This window comes from Rhinopithecus roxellana, chromosome 14 (assembly GCF_007565055.1).
Source record: "Rhinopithecus roxellana isolate Shanxi Qingling chromosome 14, ASM756505v1, whole genome shotgun sequence".
Taxonomy (NCBI): domain Eukaryota; kingdom Metazoa; phylum Chordata; class Mammalia; order Primates; family Cercopithecidae; genus Rhinopithecus; species Rhinopithecus roxellana.
In genome coordinates this window covers 610,093-627,235 of record NC_044562.1, presented here as the reverse complement: position 1 = coordinate 627,235, position 17,143 = coordinate 610,093, and positions in this window count along the sequence as shown.

The following is a 17,143-nucleotide window of genomic DNA, read 5'->3' as shown; positions in this document are numbered from 1 at the left end:
CATAAACTTGTGTCATGGGGGTTTGTTGTACAGGTTATTTCATCACCCAGGTATTGAGCCTAGTACTCATTAGTTGTTTTTCCTGATCCTCTCCCTCCTCCCATCCTTCACCCTTCAACTGGTCCCAGTGTGTGTTTTTCCCCTTTATGGGTCCATGTGTTCTCATCATTTGGCTCTGATTTATAAGTGAGAACATGCAGTATTTGGTTTTCTGTTCCTGCGTTAGTTAGCTAAGGATAATGTCCTCTAGCTCCATCCATGTCCCTGCAAAGAACATGATCTCCTTCTTTTTTATGGCCACATAGTATTCCATGGTGTATATGTACCACATTTGCTTTATCCAGTCTATCATTGATAGATATTTAGGTTGATTCTCTGTCTTTGCTATTGTGAATAGTGCTACCATGAACAAATGCATGTGTGTGTCTTTATAATACAGTGATTTATATTCCTTTGGGTATATACCCAGTTATGGGATTGCTGTGTCGAGTGGTATTTCTGTTTGTAGGTCTTTGAGGAATCACCACAATGTCTTCCACAATGGCTGAACTAATTTACACTCTTACCAACAGTGTATAAGCATTCCTTTTTCTCCTCAACCTAGCCAGCCTCTGTTATTTGTTGACATTTTAGTAGTATTTATTCTAACTGGTGTTAGATGGTATCTCATTGTAATTTTGATTTGCATATCTCTAATGATCAGTAATGTTGAGCCCTTTTTCTTCATATGATTGTTGGCCGCATGTATATCTTCTTTTGAAAAGTATCTGTTCATGTCCTTTGCTCATTTTTTAATAGGGCTGTTTGTTTTTCTCTTGTAAATGTGTTTAAGTTCCTTATAGATGCTGGATATTAGACCTTTGTTGGATGCATAGTTTGCAAAAATTTTCTCCCTTTCTATAGGTTATCTGTTTACTCTGTTGATAGTTCATTTTGTTATGGAGAAATGCTTTAGTTTAATTATATGCCAAGATAAGGGATATTTAGGTTTTTTGAACAGTTTTGCATCTTAACTCTGGTTGTAGATACACACATCTACACATGTAATAAAATTGCATAGACATAGAAGTACATGGAAACTGGGGAAATGTGAATAAGAATGACAGACTTGCAACCTCAATGTGCTGGTTATGTGATTATAATACAGTTTTGCAATATGTTACTACCGGGGAAAGGTGATGAAAAGGTATATATGATTTCTTATATCTGCATGAGAATCAACAAATATCTCAAAAATTTTAATTTAAAAAAGTGGGAAAATTGCCTTTACAAGATAACACAATGATGCCAAAACTTGCCCACTTTACCTACCCATGTCACCTGCCTGTTGCTTGTAGGATTTTGAGTGTGTAACTTCTGACTTATGTGTTCATACCTACAGTTTACAAGCGATCCTTTCAGAGAGAGTGCTGAAGATTTGGAGCTGGACATAGAAGAGAATCAAAGGAAGTGCAAAACAATGGTCAAAACAAAGCACATAAAAGTGGACTACAGGTGAGGCACTATGGCTCACTCCTGTAATCCCAGCGCTTTGGGAGGCTGAGGCAGACGGAACATGAGGTCAGGAGGTCAAGACCATCCTGGCTAACAAGGTGAAACCCCATCTCTGCTAAAAATACAAAAAATTACCCAGTCATGGTGTCACGTGCCTATAGTCCCAGCTACTCGGGAGGCGGAGGCAGGAGAATCGCTTGCATCCAGGAGGCGGAGGTTGCAGTGAGCCGAGATTGCACCACTGCACTCCTGCTTGGGCGACAGAATGAGACTCCATCTTAAAACAACAAAACAAAACAAATCAGACTACAAAATTTCTCCAAAAATAAATGTCTTTGATGCTTTCTAATGACAAAAGAGTTGGCAAAGCCAGAACACACAATAATATTGCTAATTGTTGTTATCTTTGCAGGTGCATTCCTGCCCAAAGACTACACTGGACCCACACATTTTCTGCTCAGTTTCTTCTTTCCCCTATGAACTTGCAGACTTCTGTTTAGGGTAAAATCTGGTTTGGTCTGGTCTCGCAGAAGTGCATCATAATACAATATGCTCTGTAAGTATCCTATAATCTGCTCAAACATATTTACCCTGTAATTAGCACATATAATAAGCAAGGAGGTTGCTCAAATAATGAATATTATAGATAAGTGGTAAATATCTTTAAAACATCCATTTTGATCCGTGGTCTTAATTTGTTATGATATTAAAAATATGCCAAACAATTGAATAAAATACAAATTTGAAGGAAAAAAAAAAAAAAAAAAAACCTACCCATTTATCTTCTCAAATTTGAACAAATGCCAGATGAAGGCCAGATCCTGCTATCTACTTGTACTTCCTTTGCGTCCTGAATCCAGGAAGGAGAAAAGAGAAGTCAGGAATGTGATGTGTTTTCCACGCCTCAGGTCTGCCTCCATGTGTCAGTGACGTGTAGGTTTCCAAAGTCTCAGCATTTAAAAGGGTTGACTTCAGAGCTCTGAGGGAGGGGACAAAGCTCTATTTGTTTATAGTCTTTAGCTCTAATTACATAATTACATTGGAAGGGAGACTGACTTCTGAGGAATAGCAGCAAAGCAAACAAGGTAAAATTGTAATAGGTCAGTCCAGTTATTATCTTTCTAGCCCGCCAGTGTGTGTGTGTGACGCACACGCGTGTGTGTGTCACACACGTGCACACTGGTGTACGGTATTAACAGATAAAGCCAGCCAGGGGTGTATGCAAGGCTATCATTTTACCTTTAGTGCACTGTGACACACTGATTATCTCATTGAAATTGGAAGGTAAACGGGATGTTGTAGAAACAGAGGCCTTCATGGCAGGTAATAGAGCAGATCTAATTAGCCTCAAGTACCTGTAATCCTAGGAGATATACTTGGAGATAAAAGCTAGGGAGAGTCCCTCAGGTATGACTAATAGGTCCCCAGCCAGGTTGGCTCTGGATCAGGTGTAGTGTGTCAGCTGTGCTGAATGTGCCCTATTGATCTGAGAGAGGCTGCACTTTCTGCCACAAATTGAATTCAAATTGCTTAAGAGAGGAAGGCATCAGGTGCTACTTGCTTCATATTTCAAAATAATTTTCTTCCATACCAGTTTGGTAGTAGATTGTTTAGTCTTCTGTAAAAATCTGTCTTTTAAAACATATCCTCTGAAATATTATATACGATTTCCTTTAAAACCATTTTTTTAAATGCCATGGACAAGTGCATTCTAGACACATTTCATATTTTTGAAAACTGGAGAGTTTACTTAAAGATTATGGCCCATGCCAACTAGGTGATATTTTATAAAAGGAAATTTTGCTATTTACTTTAAGGAGAAGAAAGATATGTTTCTCTATTTATTAATTAAGTATAAGAACTTAATTAGAAACATAGGAAACAAAACACAGGATTTTAAGAAGGGGATAATCTAAAATAATGTTTTCCAAGTACCTGTCATCCTAGAAGATGTACTTGGTTTGAATAAAAGTAACACACACACACACACACTTCCCTGGGCCCCCAACAACATACTTAGAAGCTGATAAAAGGAGGACCCTTGGCATGAAACCTGGGTAAAGACCCAAGTCCCACCCATTTGCCTGTCCCCACCCATTTTGCCTCTGATTAAGGTCTTTGATGCTTTGGAGCCTCTCAAAAGAACCTAAAAATCACTGAACTGGGCAATGTTTGGTTTTTAAGTGGGGCCATATCTAAACAATTTCAGAAGAATGCCAATCGAGGCTATTTTAAAAATCTATTTCTGAATGAGATATCATAATATCTCCTAAGTCAATTAAGTATACAACACAGCCAGAAAATTCTTTGTAAGCATTGTCGCTTGTTATTCTGTTCGGACATTGGTGATTATCTCATTCATTCAATAAATATTCATTGATTATCTACTATATACCAGACACATTTCTAGATACTGAAGAGACATAAGTGAACAAAACAGAAAAAAACTGAACTTAATAAGGACTTTATACATTCCAGTGGAAGAGACATAGACAGTATGTAATTAGCAACATAAAAATAAAATTTTCAGTAATAGAGGATACAAGTGTGATGAAAAATAATAGAAGCATCAAAAGAGGAGTTGAAAGTACTGAAAGAAAGAGCTAGAAGAAATTTTAAATGGGATACTTAGGGTAAGCTTAATTTAGAAAGTTATATTTGAATAGAGACATTGATGAGGGGAAAGGGATAGCCACATAGATCTCTGGGAAAAAATACATATTTAACAGTATTTTGCTTATATTAAACATTCAAATGCTATAGATTATGTTTATCCTTGAGTTAGCCGCAAAATTCTGGATCATACTTCAGGGAACCAATACAAGGTTACTATCTTCAAATATAAAGAGGGGCAAATATAATAAATATAAAAAATATTTGTAAAATGTAAAAAATACAAACAAAATACATTTAAAATAAAATGCATTGTAGCTGTTGTTTAGCTAAGTAGTATAGGGTAAAAGAGAAGGCAGGCCAGCATTTCATAGCACTTTTCATTTAAGGTTTTCCACGTGTTTCACAGTGCTGCTTTCCCATTTCTCAGTATAAACCTGGGGTTGGAAAGTTAAGTTGGCAAGACAACTAGTGGTAAATTACAGCGGGTGCATATCAGTGCCCAAAAGCTGATGGTGTGCATCTCTTCCTGATTCCCCTTAGTAACTTCACGTTTGCAGATTAAAATCAGCTATGAGTGGGTACACTCATGCCACAGAAATTGAAAAACGCCACAAACCTGACCTGTCCTCATCCCAAGAGCTGGCTATTAAGCATTCACCAGCACATCGCAGAAAATAACCTACCGAGTCAATTTTAAATAGCCTCAACCTACTGCTTTGGTCTTAAAATGTACGCCAATTTTCTCAGGAATTCTTCATTAATAGTCTTATTAGATCAGTTGCCAGATTTTTTTAATACAATGTGTGTATGTATGTGTGTGTTTACTCCAAGAAATTTGACCCACTTAGTGACCTGTTTATTCCTAGTCAGCATGACCAGAAGAAACTACCCCTGATTATATAATGTTAGAGCACAACACTTCCTGTAATGTTCATTTTAAATGAGGACTTGATCTATCGTTTGGAATTCTTCTGTTGTATGTGGAGAACAATTAGAATATTAAGTGGAAGTAAAAGTGACACATTGAAGCATAAAAATAGCCTGATTACAAAAATTACACAGTGCAGCACCGAACAAATTTTAAGATGAATGGTGCAGTTTGTAGAGGATGAAATATTTTGCAGATAATGTGTGAAACTTACAAATAATCAAAATAATTGAAGAAATATCAATTTGAGGGGTATGAATTGTCTACTTTACCTATATTTACCTTCAACTCAGCAATTCAGAGTTCACAAGTAATTCATATGAGCATTTTCTGTCATCCAAAAATACATCTGTTTTCCAATCCACCTTCAGGATTTAAAAGACATTTTTGAGCCTGAGCATATAGGAGAGATTGATAATATATCAGAGAATTTGTCAAATTCTCAAGACTTGATATTACGATGTTTTATCTTCCTTAGTGAAAGTTTGCCATGAAATCAACAATGTTTCTAAGAGAAGTTGAAAGGCTGTTAGGCTTATTACTATAATACACCAACAGGGGCTTAAAATCGGACCAGGTTTATTTGAAAAGGTTGCAAGATACAAACTAGACAGCTGCTTTTTTCTCACTCATTTCACTCTATTACTGGTTAACTTAGTGGAAAAATGTAAATTTTCCAGGGATTTTAGGTTGAAGGTATCTCAGCCAATGTAGATGTGTGCTTGACTTGAGGTCTAATTTAACTCCCATGTAGTATTGATCGGTGTAGACCACTGAGGACACTTGCAATCTTCCTTTGCCAAAGGTAGGCAATGGTGTAAGAGTAAAGTGTAATAAATGCCCCTGTCCAGTTCTATGTCGATATCCAGCTGCCTTTTGTGTGAGTGTGTGTGCCATTTTGAGTGCATCAGTATTTCACGTTTATTGTAGTGTGATGAAACACCTTTCAAAATGGCCAGAGGGACATTCAGCAGTAAGCGTTTAGGCAGTACAAATTGGAGTGAACAGGAGGACAGTTAGCAGGGAATATTTCTGAGGTCAAAGTAGTCTGGGTAGGAGCTGAATCAGCTAAATGCAGAGTTAAGAGCTACAGTACCTGCCGCAAAGTAAATATAGATTACCTTCTTGATGACAAATTGATCCACTAGACAATGATCTTTCAGACAAAAGACAAGTGCAAAAAATTAAGTAATTCACATTGACCAATTTTTTTAACCCTTTACTCTGCAACCATCCTATCTTCCTATAACTTTTTACTTCAGATCATTTCAGTCTAAACTAATCTTTTGAACAAGTAAATACCTATGTAAACTTAAATTCTAACCTATTGAGAGCCAAGTTGTTAACCCATTTATGCTGGAGGTTGCTATTTTTTGAATTTTTGCAATCAGGCCTTGGCAATGACCTTGAGCAGTAGGATATAAATAACTCCCACATGCTTAGCGTTCCAATAATGGAACACTAGGCATAAATGGGTTAATTCCTCCTCATTTAACTTATGATTCTATACAATCACTACATCAGTTGTAACTTCTAAATCTCAAGAGTTTACTATGCCTTATTATTCAATTGTTCTGATAATCACATCTGAAAACTTATACATGGGTAGAAAATCAGCCGAATGCAGAAGTTCCATTCTGAATTAATTCACCAAGTATTGTTGAGCCTCTACTATGTGCCTGCCTGCTGTAAGTTTATTTATATAGTGGCTGCCTTCAAAAGATCTGTTTTTCCAATTTATTAAGACAGACAAATTTCACTGGAAAGGAATAGTGGTACAAGATGGATAATGCCTTCATTCACTTAGCTAACATTTATTGAATGACTATTCGAAGCAAAGATCAGCGGCACATGATGGGATATTAGCCTCAAATACTTAGTTCCTTTCTACAAGGAGCTCTCCATTTATTTGGGGAAGATAAGCTGTCAGATAATCAAAATAGAATATGGTAGATGATACTATAAAAATATATACATATAGCATATATATAGATGATACCATAGATATATATACATAAATAGAGTATATATATAGATGATTATATATAGATGATTATATATATTATATATAAATAGAGTATGGTAGATGATGGGTCAAGTTACTCAGAATGGTGGGTGAGAAGAAATCACAGAAGGTTTTCTAGAAAAGATTATAAAATGAGAAAGTAGGACCTGACAGGGTAAAGAAGGAAAAAGACAGAGTTATGAAGGGAGGGTGAGGTAAGGGGAAAACATTCAGAGAAAGCAGTGGCACATATAATGCACCAACAGGGCATGTTCAGGAATGTAGAAATCATTTGGCATTGCTACAAACAAGCACAAATAAACAATAGCAACTAAGGGTGGTGATGGGCAGCACGTGAAAGAGTAGCATAACCAACTGATATCCCTACTGGAAGTTGACAGCATAGAAATTATATAAAATTAATAATAACAAGCTAATGAAATCATCCTTGTCTTAAGGAAGGTTAAGATCTAACATCAAATTGTGGTAATTGAGATGACTTTAAAAAGAAATAAACTTGAGCTGGACAACTTGCAGAAAGTTTCTCCACAAACTATTAGAAATGTAAATATTCCATTGCATCTAAAAAATCATAGTGGTAAGGTTTTAAATAGACCCATACTGGGAAGTACAATTTTTCAGACAGTTTCTTAAAGTCAAATTGTGACTATTACTGATACAATTGTACTTTTCATTTGGAAGTGAATTCACTGTAGGTAACATTTTTCAGGTGCTAATTGTTCTTGGATGTTGAGGGTCCCCTGTATGGAATCAAATATGCCAAGGGAATTGAAAGAACAGTCCAAAGAATGAATCCTCTACGTTTTACAAACACCGATTCCTAGTAGAACCAAAGATATATCCAAGAAGATACAGAATTTCCTCTTCAGACAGTACAGATCCCATTAAATGTGTGTTAGTTGCTCACTGTGATGACAAACTTCTAGTATTTCGTAGGCTACACTTACAAGAGAATATAGACATACATTGGAGATACTGTGGGTTCAATTACAGACCACCACAATAAGGTGAATATAACAATAAAATCAGTTGCCCCAATTTTTTTGTTTCCCAATGGATATAAAAATTATGCTTGCACTATACTGTAGTCCATTAAGTGTGCAATAGCACTATGTTTAAATTCACAATGGACATGTGTTAATTAAAAATACTTTATCACGACTGAGTGTGGTGGCTCACACCTGTAATCCTAGAACTTTGGGAAGCTGAGGCAGGAAGATCACCTGAGCTCAGGAGTTTGAGACAAGCCTGGCCAACATGGTGATACCCCATCTCTACTAAAAATACAAAAATTAGCCAGGCGTGGTGGCACATGCCTGTAATCCCAGCTACTAGGGAGTCTGAGGCAGGAAAATCACTTGAACCCAGGAGACAGAGGCTGCGGTTAGCCCAGATCATGCCACTGTGCCACTGCACTCCAGCCTGGGTGACAGAACTAGACTCCATCTCAAAAAACAAACAAACAAACAAACAAACAAAACTCTATTGCTAAAAAATGCCAACAATCATCTGAACCTTCGGAGTCCTAATTTTGTCACTGGTGGAGGGTTTTACTTCAATGTTGATACTGCTGACTGATCAGGTTGGTGGTTGCTGAAGGTTGGAGTGACTGTGGCAATTTCTTAAAATAAGACAACTGTGAAGTTTGCCACATAACTGACTCTTCCTTTCACTAAAGATTTCTCTGTTGTGTATGATGCTATTTGATAACATTTACCCACTAAATAGAACTTCTTTCAAAATTGGAATGAATCCTCTCAAACCCTGTTGCTCCTTTATCAACTAAGTTTATAAAATATTCTAAATCCTTTGTTGTCACTTCAGCAATGTTCATAGCATCTTCACCAGGAGTAGATTCCATTTCAAGAAATCACTTTTCTTTGTAGCTCCTCATCTGTTCATTTATCATGAGACTGCAGCAATTCATTCATGTTCAGTCTCGACTTCGAATTCCAGTTCCCTTGCTATGTCTACCACATCTGCAGTTACATTCTCTGCTGCTGTCTTGAATCCCCCAAATTGAATTCCATCCATGAGGATTGGAATCAACTTCTTCCAAACTCCTGTTAACATTGATATTGTGATCTTCTCTCATAAATCATGAATGTTCTTCATAGCATTTAGAATGATGAATTCTTTCCAGAAGGTTTTCAGGTGACTGCCCAGATTCATGAAAGGCATCACTATCTATTGCAGCCAGACCTTTACAAAATGTTTTTCTTAAACAATAAGACTTGAAATTGGAAATTACTGTTTGATTCATGGGCTGCAGAATGGATGTTGTGTTAGCGATATAAAAACATTAATCTCATTGTACAACACAATCGGAGCTCTTGGACGATCAGATGCACTGATGGTGAGCACTAATATTTGAAAGAAATCTATTTTTTTGAGTAGTAGATTTCAACAGTGGGCTTAAAATACTCAGTAAACCATGTTTGATACAGAAGTGCTGTTCTCCAGGATTTGTTCATTCATTTGTATAGCACAGGCAGAGTAGATTTATCATAATTCTTAAGGGTCCTAACATCTTTGGAATGGTAAATAAACATTACCTTCAACTTAAAAACCACTAGCTGCATTAGCCCCTAAGCAGAAAATCAGACTGTTGTTTGAGCTTTGAAGCCAGGCATTGACTTCTCCTTTCTAGCTGTGAATGTCCTGGATGACATCTTTTTCCAATATAATGCTGTTTTTCTCTACAGTGAAAATCTGTTGTTTAGATAGCCACCTTTATCAATGACCTCAGCTAGATCCTCTGGATAACATGCTGCAGCTTCTTCATCAGCATTTGCGGCTTCACCTTGCACTTTTGTGTTGTGGAGTTGGCTTCTTTCCTTCATCCTCATGATCCCATCTCTGATAGCTGCAAACTCTTCTGCAGCTTCTTCACCTCTCTCAGTCTTCATAGAATCAGAAAGAATTAGGGCTTTGTTTTGGATTAGGCTTTGGCTAACGGGTACCTTGTAGCTAATCTGAGCTTCTATCCAGATCATTAAAACTTTCAGCAATAAGGCTGTTTGACTTCCTTATCATTTGTGTGTTCACTGGAGTAACACTTTTAACATTGTTCAATAACTTTTCCTTTGCCTCCACGACTTGGCTACCTGTTTGGTGCAAAAGGCCTAGCTTTTGACCTATCTCAGCTTTCAACATGCCTTCCTCACTAAACTTAATCTTTTCTAGCTTTTGATTTAAAATGGGAGACTTGCAACTCTTCTTTCACTTGAACACTTAGAAGCCATAGTAATATTATTAATTGGCATAATTTTAACATTGTTCTATTTCAGGGAATAGAGAGACTGGAGGAGAGGGAAGGAGGGGAACGGACTGTTGGTGGAGAAGTCAGAACACACAATAATTATTGATTAAGTTCACCATGTGGGTGCAGTTTTTAGTTCCCTAAAATAATCACACAGTAACATCAAAGATTACTGATCAGAGATCACCAATGCAAATATAATATTAATGAAAAAATTTGAAATATTTTGAAAACTACCAAAATGTGACAAAGAGACACAAAGTAAGTTCATGCTGTTGGAAAAATAACACTAATAGATTTGCTTGATGCAGGGCTGCTAGAAATCTTCCATTTGTAAAAAAACTAAAATATCTGCAAAGCACAATGAAGCAAAGTGCAATAAAACAAGGTATGCTTGTATCCACTTTAATTCAATAAACTAAAATAACAAGAATTTACTTATATGCCTAAAATTGATTTCTCAGTTTTAAGGCTAGTTACCCTTGTTTAGGGGACACATCTAATATAACACACATAGCTGGTGACCACCCCCTGCAAATTCATCAAATTAGAAATATTCAATTTTTTTCTGATGGGACTCTGTCCTAGCTACTTTTTGGCAACACTCAAGTAGGAAAAGAAAATGAAGAGAACCACTGAAGTCAGAATACGGTCCTGGATTTTCTTCATGAACTGAAGATAGAATTTGTGTCTTATAATTAGCCAGAGCCTAGAGACAATTTGGAATTATGTCCTAGGGGTTAAAGGCATGCTCAATATTTTAGCCAATCAAGCAATTAAATGATTAACATTATTACATATCATAAAGTAATATTTTTAATTAATATTTTAAATATTACAAAGAAATGTGTAAATAAACAAATGATATGAATCAATAAATCAATTCAAAACTTTGTCAATAGAAGGGGCTCAAATATATCCACATAAGCAACTTATTTTTAAGTAGAATGCCAAACTTTGTAAACTTAGAAGTATGAACTCAGTATCTGAAATATCACTTCAAATTCTCTCTTACATTAATGTTATACTAACTTCTAGAGAAATTTGAGGATAATAAAATTTCCTTCTGTTGATAAGAAAGGAGAGAGAGAGAGGGAGAAAAAGAGAGAGAGAGAAATGAAAGGGACATGGAGAGAGAGATGAGAGAGAGGGACAGAGTGGGAGAGTCATTGCTAAGAAAACGATAGCTACCCATCCATTTTATGTCAATGAAAGAAATATCTCAAGCTGCCTGGCTCTAATTTCTACTAATAAGCAAAATATCAGAAGAATTTGCTGTATGCTTTTTTAAAGAATTATGTTTTCATGTACGTAATCACATCTGTGAACACATTAGGGGGATAGAGTTACTAGCATATGTTTCCAAGTGTGTTCCATTATATTCCTACTGCAATTTTCTGAGCACTAATTTCAACTGTACTTCAAGCTTCCTCTAGCTGCACTGATGTAAATACTGTATATATTTCAGGAATTCTGTACAAAATTATATATTTGATAGCAGAGTGACTGCTAGCTCAGTAAACATTGCATAGCTGTATTGTATTCATCGTGGTGCCCCATGATTTTTGCACAGTAGGCACACAGAGGAGGAGAATTTGTATACATTAATATTTTGAAGTCAAATCCTTGAATATCCTGTCAATCAATTCACATCCTAATTGGAGAAACTCCAGCATCCCCTACTATCATGGGTACGGGGAGAAAGGCCCATTTTAGAGATGAACTGACTGAGGTAATGATAAATGAAATGATTTATTTAGATAACATCAAATCAAGAGCATGAAGGGGAAGGGAAGATAAATCACAGCTTATTGATTGTAGCAGCTTCAACCCAGGCCTCCCAGTGAGTGCCAAAGGTATAGAGCCTCCTAGAGAAAATGGCTGTTAACTAGGAGGCATTGACTAAGCTGGTATGAGGCAATACAGCCATCTCACCTCTGAGCATCATATCCTTCACCTTTGACGCCAGAGATGCCCATTGCTTCCCACTCTATTTTCTTTGCTCCAGGCAATGGCTAAAGAAAAAAGAGCCAATGTATTTAAGGCATTGCAGTTCACAGGTCTCTAACATATCTGGGGCATCTGTATACACTGATGGAAAGTATTTTCAGTTCAATCACTTTGAAAGCCTGGATTATAGAAGAGCAGGAGGACTTGTAACATGGACAACAAATTTTTTTTTGTTGTTGTTGTTTTCTTTTATCAACATAAAGCTCAGTTAGCAATTGCACCAAGCATTGATTTCACTGGCCTGTTTGTTGGCACTACAGGGGTCTTTTTAGTTGTACAACACAGACATATGCTGAACAGCCTTTGATTTTTTTTTTTTTTTCTTAGAAGTTTGTTTTACAGGATAGGCCATTGCCAGCATGTGTTGGTCCAGTCATTATATAAGATCTATATTATCACTTTGTACTTAAAAATCACCTGTTCCTACCCTCTCGTTTATATCATCTTCTGCCAATCCTTGGGCGTTTGCTGGTTTTTCCCAAAACCAGTCTTAGAAGTTCTGGGTTTCATGTGCAGATCTACTATGAAAACATCGTATCAGTGAATAATTCTCCTGGGAACTCTCTTCTCACTGCTTCTTGGGCATGCTGTGGAACACTCATTATTGTGAAGGGAGTTATGCACGTGCTTCAAGCAGAGAACAGAACCCTTAGTGTAAACTTTTTGACAGGAGTCTCTGAAACAACTTTTCAAAACCCGTGTCTCGTTTATTTTCCTCTTTTTTCCTCCTGGTTTGATGTCAGTCATCAATCGAGCAGGAGACAACTCATTTCATTTCTGTGACACACTATGATGGACTTGTGTTGCAACCCTGACTTATTTTGAGAACTTCAATTTCTCAAGCTGAAAGCTTGAATGTCCCATGGTTGGAAGAGCTATTGATCCGATGTAGATGGACGGCTCAAGAGGAACTGATACATTCCTTACAGCACTTTCTTTTTCCCTTGCCTCCCTGTCTGCTATATAACATAGTCTTTCTCAGAGTTTCTTGTCATCTACAAACTTTGATTCTAGTATCACGTATATATTCTCTTTTTACACCATTTTATTCACTGTAAGCTTGTCTTCCTGTGGTAATGCTCCATTTCATTTCAGATGAATTGTCTATTAACTTATGAGTTAGTTATTCTTGGTCTCTTTTACAACTTGCCGTAGAAAATCTAGGCATCAAGATTAAGTGATATTTTCAAAGTGCTTTCCTAGGCATTTTAGAAGAATGTATAATATTTCTCTCAAGTACAATATGTTAATATGCCAATAAAAATTTTAAAAATTTAAGCTATTATTTAAAACAGCAACTAAGAAAGCTGAAAATAACCCCAAATGGGCATCAAGAAATAGATTTTTTTTTTTTTTTTTTTGAGATGGATTCTCGCTCTGTTGCCCAGGCTGGGGCACAGTGGTGTGATCTAGGCTCACTGAAACCTCCGCCTCCCAGGTTTACGCCGTTCTCCTGCCTCAGCCTCCTGAATAGCTGGAACTACAGGCGCCCACCACCACACCTGGCTAATTTTTTTTTTTTTTTTTTTTTTTTTTTTTTTTTTTTTTTTTTTTTTTTTTTTTTTTTTTAGTAGAGACTGGGTTTCACCGTGTTAGCCCGGATGGTCTCCATCTCCTGACCTTGTGATCCACCCACCTCAGCCTCCCAAAGTGCTGGGATTACAGGTGTGAGCCACCTCACCCGGCCAAGAAGTAGATTTTTAAAAACCTGATATACAAAAGTCCTGGTAGAAATATCATGCTTTACATTCTTTTTGATAGGGGAAGGTGGCTACACCCTGCCTGAAATTCCAGAGAATTGGACTATCTTGGCCTGAAATTTCTTTCTTCAACTAAAAACAACATCGGTTTATTGGTGGATAAAAGTATTAGCACTCAATCTGTACCCACTTGGGACAACAAAAGAGAATATAAGCTTTTTACTTGGCAGACTTCATGGAAATTAATTTTCTTCCTAACATTTAAAGTAAGCGCTAAGCTCTGTGCAAAGAATTTTGATGCATTTGTTCATCTAGTCTTCATAAGTCCTCTATAAAGTACACCTCATTATGATATATATTTTACAGGTGGAGATACTTGAATTCATAACTTATTCAAGCTTCATAGTTAACAAGGGTAAAGCAACTACTGAAAACAGTTCTCTCTGACTTCGGAACATATAGGGTCCCTAAGGAAACAGGATTCATCTCAAATAAATATTTTGATAAAGGAACCACCTATATACCTGTGGCCAAGTTTAAGAGAATCACAAAGATACGGAGGTGTGTAGAGATGATCAAGAATGCATATCATGAACATCCCTGGGGCTAACTGGGTAAGGGAATCAAAGATAGTTACTGGAGCGTAGTGAGAGCTGGAGCTAGGAGAAGCATCCAGAAAGATCTACTTCAGAGACAGAGGCATGGCACCTAGACTTCTCTCTTTCTCCACCCTCTCACCTCCTCCTGCCTGCGTTCTCCTTGGGCTGCACCCTACTAGAAGCCAGACCACAAAGGAGCCTGAGTAACACAATTTCCAGAGTCAGTATTTTAGATTTCAAAATAGGGCAAAGAAGGGAAGTGCAAGGTTGGAGACAGGTGGCCGGGGTGACAAGCAAATACATACACTAACCAATTGGCTCTCTGCATAGCAAGAATGTCCCAGTTTTCAAATGGAGGCTCAGCCTTTGCCTGCTATGGTCCATTTCTGGGAGACAATTCACCTTGCGAAGAAAAGGCAATATCCCCATAAAATATCTGACAAACCCTACTAAAAAATAAAATATTTTCATGTGCATGCACCCCAGTTTTGCAGTGTTTTTTATTTCTTCTTGAAATGAACTAAGAATATATTATATAACATTTCCTTTAAATAGTGTTTAACTTAACATGTCCCTGGGAACTTTAGTTTTATTATGTATAAAATGTGTTTAAAAAGTACAAATAATTTTGAACTATAACTATATAACTAATGAATAACCCTAATTCACCCATTAAAATATATACCTGCAAACTTTTTATCTCTTTATTTTTTCACAAACTAGTAACTTACAATGTTCTCTCCATTGATTGTATTATAATATGTAGTCATGGTCTTAATTTAGTTATTGACCTCTCTTAAGCCATGGATAAACAATGATTAAACTACATAAAGATAAGGAACAATCACTGAATGACTTAACCTGTCATTCCCAACTTTTTGTATTCACACTCTAGCCTTTCCTTTCGCCCTGGTCCTTTAGGGTTCTTCACCATCCTGTGTGTGAGCCAGTTTTAGTTCCTCCTGCACAGAGGCCAGGGATGTGTATTCTGTGCTTTTGCACCCTTGTTGCTCCAGTTTGAATGCCTATTCTGCATAGTCAGAGCTGCTTTCCAATTAATTTTCCTGTGAATAGTCTCCTTATATTTGATACTGCCTCCCCCTCCCCCCCCCACCCCCACTGCTGACAGGGTTATCTTAATAAAAAGCAAATGTGAGTATGCTGTTTGTCCTCCTAATAGCCAGCTCTGACTCTCAAATGCCCACGGGATAAAAAGTCTAAGCTTCTTAACTTGGCAAAAAATGAATTTGCAGTCATTTTCAAACTCACTTCTCTGGCCTCATCTTCTCCAGCATTGTGTCCCACACACTCTATGCCCATCCAGAGCAAGGCCATAGGCTATTATTTCCTTCTAGCTGTGTTTATAATGTGCCTGGATGTCTCTTCTTTTCCTTAATCCCTTCGACAAACTCCATTCACCCATCTATCCATTTATCCATCCATCCATCCATCCATCCATCCATCCATCCATCCATCTCCTTACCCATCTGTCTTTCTGTTCATCTATTAATCCATTCAGTCTCTGATTAATTCATTCATTCCCCCAATTTAATTATCAATTAACCCCTAATTTTGATCAGGGAATCTTTTAGGAGCTGGAGATTCAATGGTGAGCAGAGCCAGACATTCCTTGTCAGCATGAGGTTTGGTCTAGTTGATGGCGATAGGTGTTTATTAAACAACCTTATCATGTGATTACAAAAAAAGATAAATATTGTTATGAAGAAAAAAAGTCTTATGAGAGGACTAACAAGGCCATCTGCCTTTGACTAATGCTGATAGTCAGAAGGATCCACACAAGAAATCTCTCCTGAGAAAATGATCCGTAAGCTAAGATATGAAGATGGGAAGGAGATAACTTGGCTAGAATGGGAAGAGAAAAGAAAAACATATCAATTAGAGAGAATGCATAGACAAAAACTTTGTAGCAGATAAGAACATTACACATTTGAGAAGAAGAGTAAACAATGGGCCAGAGACAGCTAAAAGGGAAGATGTGCAAGAATTAAATGAAGAAAAGAAATACACAGATACGAGACCATGTAAGACATTGCGAACTCTGGGGAGGAAACTTTGGCTTTATTCAAATACCCATGTAAAGCTATTGTCTGTGGAAGGAAGAAAGGTGAGGTGATCAGGTTTCCACTTTATCACTTTAGTTACCGTCGGAAAACTGGAGAATCATCAGGGTGGAAGCAGGACAAACAGTGAGAGGTTAGTTCCCTAGTCCAGTGAGAGAGGACAGTGACTTGAACATTGATAGAATAGTAGAAATAGAGAAAAGAGAGCAGAATTATCAGATAATTGGAAATAAATAGGCAAGATAAGATAAAGAAGACTCAAGGACTACTTCGGGGATTTGGACTTGGGCAGCTGGTAGATCCATTCACTGAGGCAAATACTTATTACGTGAACCCAGCTTAAATGTCATCTACATGAAATTTTCCTTGATTTTAATACAGCAAATTTAAATGTTTCTTCCCTGTGCCCTGTGGCTAACACAAAGAC